The sequence below is a fragment of the Tenebrio molitor genome, chromosome 5 (assembly GCF_963966145.1).
Source record: "Tenebrio molitor chromosome 5, icTenMoli1.1, whole genome shotgun sequence".
In the NCBI taxonomy this organism is placed as follows: domain Eukaryota; kingdom Metazoa; phylum Arthropoda; class Insecta; order Coleoptera; family Tenebrionidae; genus Tenebrio; species Tenebrio molitor.
Genome location: NC_091050.1, coordinates 9,578,658 through 9,586,702, shown reverse-complemented (window position 1 = coordinate 9,586,702; position 8,045 = coordinate 9,578,658).

Here is an 8,045-nt window from a genome sequence, read left to right as displayed (position 1 = left end):
ACTAAATTAACGCATTACTTTGAAGACCAATAAATCTAAAGTGTTAAATAAAGAGTTACACGATCATATTTTGCCCTATTTTTTTGACCTTGATAAGGTGAACAAATTCGATAAAGTGAAAAGGGTCTGCCTGAATTAGTCCACCTTATCGCGACTCTACTGTATGTAGATAATTTAGTTAGACATTCTTAAATGTAAACCTAACGATATTTCTTCCATTTATTCATAAATGATTGAAAATCATGTGACTGTGAACTACCGGTGTTCATTTAAATTTCCCGTCAAAGTTGGTGTTGAAGAGTCGATTGTGAACGCACCACTCTGATTAGCTGTTTAAATATAACCTCACTTTTTGGCCATTTTAATCATTTATTGTAAATTGTTTCATTTGATGAAAATGTATTGTTTATCACAAACACAAAAAGTGAGGTTAAGTTAATGACAGGCTGACGAGTAGTTCATTCACAATCGACTCTTCAACGCCAACTTTGACGGGAAATGAACACCCGATAGCTAGACCATGATTTATAAACAAAAATTAGTTTGTATTTCTTTAGTACATTTATTTAGAAATTTAGGGTCATAATTATCCCTTTTCTATAATTATATTCCGTGTGATCCAATGAAAACGGGACAGTGTAAGCCGTAGGTATGTCTTGGACAGCACGTTAATTTTTCTAGGTTATGACTTATAAGCTCAATTTTTGTCCAGTTGTAAGCATTATGGTAGAATCTCCTTCTCTTCTTATTTCTATTCTTCTTCAGATCTTTTTGTTATGTATTATCATATTTATCTTTAATTATTATCTACTTGATATCTTTAGTAATTTCTTTTCTGTTCAGTCCTAATCTCTAACTCAAATATGTATTTTTATAATTTTGACACATAAAGTGACACTTTTCAAAATTAATCGCCGTTTGGAAACGTCACACTTTTCGTAACTGGTTACCAAAAGTAAAATCTTTCCTAAATAACTGGTTAGGAAAAATTTATTGTATCACCAGTTGACACTGTCATATTTTTTGTTTTTAAGCAAAATAACCGTGCCTACTTACCAACTTGATATTTTAACACAATAATAATTTATTATTAATGAAATTCATTACTTCGTTTAACGTTTGAAGAAACTTTTTTTTTGTCAAAATTAGAAAAAATCTTGTATGTAACACGTTTGGAAATGCAATTTTGTGTAACTCGTGTGATTTTGCGGGATCTCGCTGCGCTCGTCCCGCAAATATTCCACTCGTTACACAAAATAACGCATTTCCTAACTGGTTACATAAATAGCTATTTCCTCAACATTATTTTTTTCCCAAAAACTTAAATATTTTCCCTGTTCTTCTCTCTATTTTCTTCTTATTCATATGCATTGGCTTCTAATAGTTCTAATTTAATTTTCCCAAGCATTTCAGTGTTTTCAACATGTACTACGTATTTTGTGTCTGCCTGTTCTTCAAAAAAATTACATATTTTGATTATTATTCTTCTCCTTTCCTGTATAGCTTATCAAAAATGTACTTTACCCAATGTCCTCTTAAATCAAAGATATATTCCTTTGTTCTCATTCTAGTCTTTCAAGAAATGTTTCTAAAACCTTCTTAGTAGAATTTGGTTTATATATTTTTTTTTAATTTAACAATTTTTTTTGTGTCTACGCGATAGGTACTTTTCATTCTTAAATGACTTCTAGATTTGAAGAAGACAAATGGACAAAAAAATGTTGCCTGAAATTTATTGTTTATGATGAATTCTGTGAGATATTATGGATGAAAAAATATAAAAATACGTTTTATATGCGTGTATGTATTTTAAGAAATAAACTGTTGTCAAATACATCTAGTTAAGTGATAAATTTCTAAATTAGTTTATCACGTCACCAGCTCGCGTATTGATTTTTCGAGTGCTATGAAAATTCATGAATGAAAATAAGCTGCAGACACCTTTCCACAAAAAATGCGGTGAATCGATACGAGTGGATCCTGAAGGACAACGACAAACAATGTTGATTTATGAAAGAAGTGTTGCGAGCAGTCGGAACGAGAGGAGAGGTCTTATATGAGTTAAATAATTCATTATCCTGAAATCTGCCATTAGCATAATGTTTACAATCTCATTTGGCGGTCCAGAAAAGAAAGAAAGTGTCGGCGTCGAGGACGGCAATTATGCAAAAAACGACACAAAAACATCAAAGAAAATGGGGGTAACGAGAAAAGAATAACATCGCTCCTCAAATTATATGTGTAAAGGAAGGCTAAACCCGTGGTTGATGCAATTTTTGGGCCGAGAACAGCATCCCCGAACGTTGGGCAAGGGGGGATTCCCTGACAGATCAATATCTGGCCGGGTGGCCGGGGCCGTAACCATGGCGACCAGCTGCTGCGAGACAGTGTGACGCCCACGCCCGGGACGGCCACGCCCTCTAGCGGGACTCTTCCACAATCTCCACGCGTTTCCCGAACGCTCCCCGCGGGTAATCGCTTTCCGAGTTGTCGTTCAGAAATTAATTACTACCACTAACGAAATTTGTGTCTACCTGCAAAGGAAAGGGGTATTTTTAATCCTGGATGAGCCTGCCGGCCGACGATTGTCCAAGAATGATGCGGGACGGGAGATTTCAATGCCGCGACAGGATCCTCATTTATCTTCGTCGGGGATTAGGACTGGCCGAATTCGGGCCCAAATTGCATCCTCCCAAGACGGAGGACGGAGGAAGGAGCTTCGGAAACGGGGTCGGCTGGAGGAGAAGGCTTGCCGAGGAATAGCTTGTAGAGGGTGAACCAACCTTGACCCTTCAAAAAATTAAACAAAATGGCAACATTACTTTTTACATTTGAAGTAAACAAAAATGTGTTAATTGTTCATTCGACAAGCTCTATCGTCGTAATAAAATATTGTAGGTAAGAGGAAAATTAACAACCAAACAGTTGAGATTACTTCATTGCTGTGGAAAGACTCCGCAGCCCTTTTTAGAATACAGCGGAGGGAATAATAAAATAGAGGTTTCTACCTCCGATGTAGCAGATTAAACATATTTACATAGCTATAATTTCTTACAAGAATTCTGCAAGCCGACGCATTTAAATTAGTAAATTTACAATATTACAGGCCTATAAGTTAAAGTCCATTCGTTTTAATAAACAATTGTCAATGTCAAAAATTCTTATAAGACCGGACTGTACCACCCCAGACTTCCCAGAATGTCGTATTTATGGACCGGATGTATATTGGTTTTTACACTAGACATTTATTGAGGTTATGTATATGTTGCACTTTGACGTTTTTCTATCGCAATTACACAAATCACAATAATAATGTCATATCCAGCGACTCGTACGCAAGTACCTACAGAAAAATGATATCTGTTAAGACCTTGCACATCAAAAGCAATGTTATGATGTTTAATGATTCTTAAAAGTGAGTTGCGTCTTCAAACTTAGCAAGAAGAAATGAAGGTTTGTACGGAATATTTACTTGAAATCCAATAAATCGGGAAATGTGAACGGTTAAATAAAATGTGGATTGAAAGATAAAAGACAAAAACTAGTTTAATATTAGAAAAATGAAAAAACTAGGAAATAGGTTACTTCAAAAATATGAGCAGCTTTCTCGCAAATTTCTTTCATCGACATTCATGGTTTTTCCGTCTCCAATTCTTTGCAGTATCGAACTACTGCCATCTTTTCACGTTGAAGAAGCGACTGACCTGTACCCCTTTTACGTGAAGCCATTCTTCAACTTTAAATTCTTCGCCAATTTTGAATTTTATATTAAACAAGTCTTGCGCATGTCAAAAGGACGAAATTTGGCTGACACTCAGAGATGCCAAGATTGATTTATGAAATAACTAGGGTTGACATTTTGGCAAGTCTACCACCTTGACAACATTTTGACAATTGTTTATTAAAACGAATGGACTTTAATATTTAAAATTTACTTAGGGATTTTGCATTCAGATTCAGTTTCCGATCAGGTTTAAAATTTCCATTTCCATAAATTAAATTTATTGTTTCAGAAGTGCGGTTAAATTTGGTGGTTTGCCACAGCTTTTGGTTTAATAACTATAAGTTTCGACTCAACTACAATAGAAAACATATTCGTAACTCGTGGTAATTAAACCTGGACTGATTTCGTGTTTGTTTAATTAATATTTTCCAAATGGCAAATATCGCTCATTTATTTGATTGTTAATTATTTACTGAATGTGGAAATGTCATAAAACATTATTACTACATAATACATATTGAAATTGGAGGCGAATGGATTTCTAAAAAAATAATACTGTATAGGTTCTGGGGTTGTACAAATTTTTTGACTCACGGAAGTCATGGAACATATTTTTCCTACAAAATTTTAAACCAATAGATAGATACCTACATATAGCTCATGCTTAATTGTTTATTACCTTTCCTAATCAAAATTCAACAATCAATTCAAGAGTCTAATTAAATTGTACCTACAAAAGTACAAAATGACCTTGAAACAGTATAGGTATTTCGTAACAAGTTTAAAAATGTCATATTTCACTAGATGAGTATGGCTGTTTTTTTTTTAATTTAATAAGTTTAAGTACGAGTTCAGTAAAACTATTTTTCTAACGCAACGCCCGATCGAAAACGCCCACTTCTAATCGATCTAAAATTCTCAAAAAATTCAGGAATGATTGTGTATGAAACAGGTAAATATTTCATTTCAATTCAATAACCGCTACATTAATTACATAATTTTTCACTGAGAGTTCTTTCAAACATTTAAGAAGAATTTGGTGTAATTGAAATCATGAAAACATCACCGCTTTTTGAAATAAATGGAATTTAATATTAAAGTGCCAAAATTTATTGACATAGTACCTTTTAGGGACTTAAGAATTACTAGAAATGTTCTCAACAGATGTTTGTTGGCTGTTTACCAACAATGAGGTATTTATTTATGATACTGTTGTTGTAAATAACTAATCACCACTGTTGCGACTGAAATAGTTACACGAAGTTTATAGAGTTGTGAATACATATTTGTGTCTTCAATTCATACTTTGATGTTTTGATTCTAGATCAAAGTGAAAATCCAAATTTCATTCCCCCTTCAAGAAACTAAATTTGCGTCAGACGTCAGTTGTCAAATGAGCTTCAGCTTTGAACGGTTTGGCATTTTAGGGATAATTCCTTGTGGATTTTCTTTGACACTAGATACAGAATCGTTATAAATTTCCTTTGTTGTGGGAAACCACATCCTGACTAGTTCTTAATCCTTAATCACTAATTTGATTTGAAGCCGCAGATTCATATAATAAGTACTCCACTGGGATCCTTATAAATCTTGTCACAACAAGCTCTTTTTAGTTTTTAGAGAGATATTTTATCTCGTGAAGTGAAAGTAAAGATAAAAATCACTTGTTTTTTTGCATAACTAGTACCATTGGCATTTCAATTGTTTCAAAATAGCTCAAAGTTTTTCCAAAAAGATGGCCAAATTGCAGGAAAAAAACTTTAGTTTTTCAGGAGGTCAGGCTAATTAATTTTGAAAGAAATGTTTTTACCAAATTTTGCTGTTACTAAATACTTTCTTGGCAATAACAACAGTATTGATTACAAAAATTCCAGAATTTGGGGTGTTTTATTTTCGCACTTGGAACTACTCCAGCCAAAGCCTTGGTGCTGTGAATAAAGAGTAAGGTGAAAGATTTCATCAAGACATTGAAAAAATATAAAAATAAGAAGGCGGTTGAAACGTAAATCTAAAAAAGAATGTGAGGACCAACACTGGAAAAAAACGTTCGCTTGCGGAAAAGAGAAAACGTACATGAAAAAGACATCGATAAATGTTTACAGAAGATTTACTACTAGTAGATTTTTCTACAAAAAAAATAGGATGTTTTTTGTTTAGTTCATAAAGTAAAATTTTGTCGGCCTCTGTTATGAATATGGGAACTTCCTATTTTTCAATAATAAATTTATAGTACTTCCATTCTGTCGCCTGAAAACGGTGTCCCATTTGTGTCCTGTCTAGAATCGGTCCTGTCTAAAAGAGTCCTTTAATTTCCGTTCTGGACTCTACATTGCTGATCCTTGACCCGTACGTAAAAAAAGAACAAAATTAACGTTTAATCTCATAAAAACCTGATCCGAAACGAAAAACATAAAAATTGTTTCAGATTTAACTTTTCCCTAAGATTAATTGAGAGTTGGGGTAAAACCTGGGCCACGCACTGCACGCTCCCTTTGAGCGAAACCACCTGGAATCCCTGAGCCGCTGAAATAAATTTGTTTGGGGGAAATGTATGTTCGAAGCTCGATTTGCGCTTTTCTTCGCTTGTTGTGCCGACCACCCGGCGTGTTGTAAAATTGTTTGCGATTTTTGAGTCCCCACGCATACATAAAATGGAAACGTTACGGTTATTAGGCGGTGGAGCTGGTTTCCTGAATAACACCACATATTATGAATGTTATAGTTTGATGAGAACCAATTTGCCGAAAGTTATGGCCGTTGTGCAGTTTGTAGAAAAGCAGCCAGCTAAGCAAAGTTACCTCAATCATGGTGGAAGTTTAGATAACTTATGGTGATGGCATCGAGGGAATTAGGGATGCTTTGACTAATGATGTAGAAATGTTTGATACGAAGAATATCACGGAGGAATATCTAGACTGCGTTGGTGTCACGAAATTGTCATATAAGGACAATTAGTTATCTGGATATACGGACCAAGTGGGCGGGGATAACAAAATGAAAATAGACCCATTATGAAATTGTGCTTTATTTCAACATACGTCACAGAGTTGTCTCCCACAGCTTTTACTTCATCTGCGTACTACAATTCCGTTAAAAACCCTATATCTGTACGAATTAAGCTACGACTGGTCTTTTGTCTTTCATAACCAATCAACTTTTTTTTTGACGATTATGCAATAAAATCACCGACAGGCAGTGAACTAGAATTTCATCCAGGGCAAATAAGTAAGCACATTTATTTACATTTGAAGCAGTGACAGCTCCAGCGAGTTCCACAAGGGCGCTTTTATGTCATTCCTTTTATGGCAACGATGCAATAAAAAAATGATATTTTTTTATTTCGCATTTATGACAGCGAGTGTAAATAAAATGCAAAATTCCCCTGTACTTGTTTTTTTTTTTGTTTATTTAAAATACATAGTTATTTGTGTTTCTCCTTGCTAGTAAAATTGAGTGTGTAGATGAAAAATCTGATCAAGAGAGCTTTTAAAAATTGTGCTGACGTATGTCTCGCATAATATGTTACATTTAGCTAAGACACAAACCACTTGCACTTTCTGCTATAAGTACCTTTTCCTCAGTCAAGTAAATTCTTCTGTGAAATTGCATAGGTATAAATTACTTTTGAAAAGATTTGTTTAAAAAAAAATAAAAATAAAATATATTTTCTAAACAACATTCTTGCGCAATTAAGAAAGAGTTCAGAAATGTTGCAAATTTTGTTTGTTGTTATGTTGTAAGAGTTAAAAGAATACAGATTTGAAGTGACATTGTTGTCAAGATGTCCCCCGGATTGTATTAACAATATGGTCATCCTTTGTCTTTGGGGAGAAGTAATTTACGGCAGACCATCTTGAACCATACACACAAGAAATTAAGGATCGTAAGCGGCAATAAATTCCGGGTAACTACATAAATTTCCGTGACAATGAACCGTAACGCGACCTTAATGACGTCCTGCCGATGCTGTGTTGTCTCGTTTGATGGTTCCTGCTACCGGCAGCAGGAGTAGCAGTGTTCTCGAGTGGCCTTTCAGGCTTTCCTTAGTCGGTCGCTCCGGCTTGCATTTAAGCACTTTACGATTCCCTTCATTTTATGTGGCACTCCCAGCATTCATTATTCTCATCAAACTTTCAACAGTAATATGATAGTTGTGTAATAACGCATTTGTAAAACATCGAGGGCCTTGTTGCGCACCACTCCGGACAACATCCAACCTTTGTAATAATAATTGAAACTGTAATAAAACTCCATGGAAGTCTCCGAGGAGAGCTACAATAAAATCTCATTACGGCATAGCTCAAGTAATTGGATAAAGTGT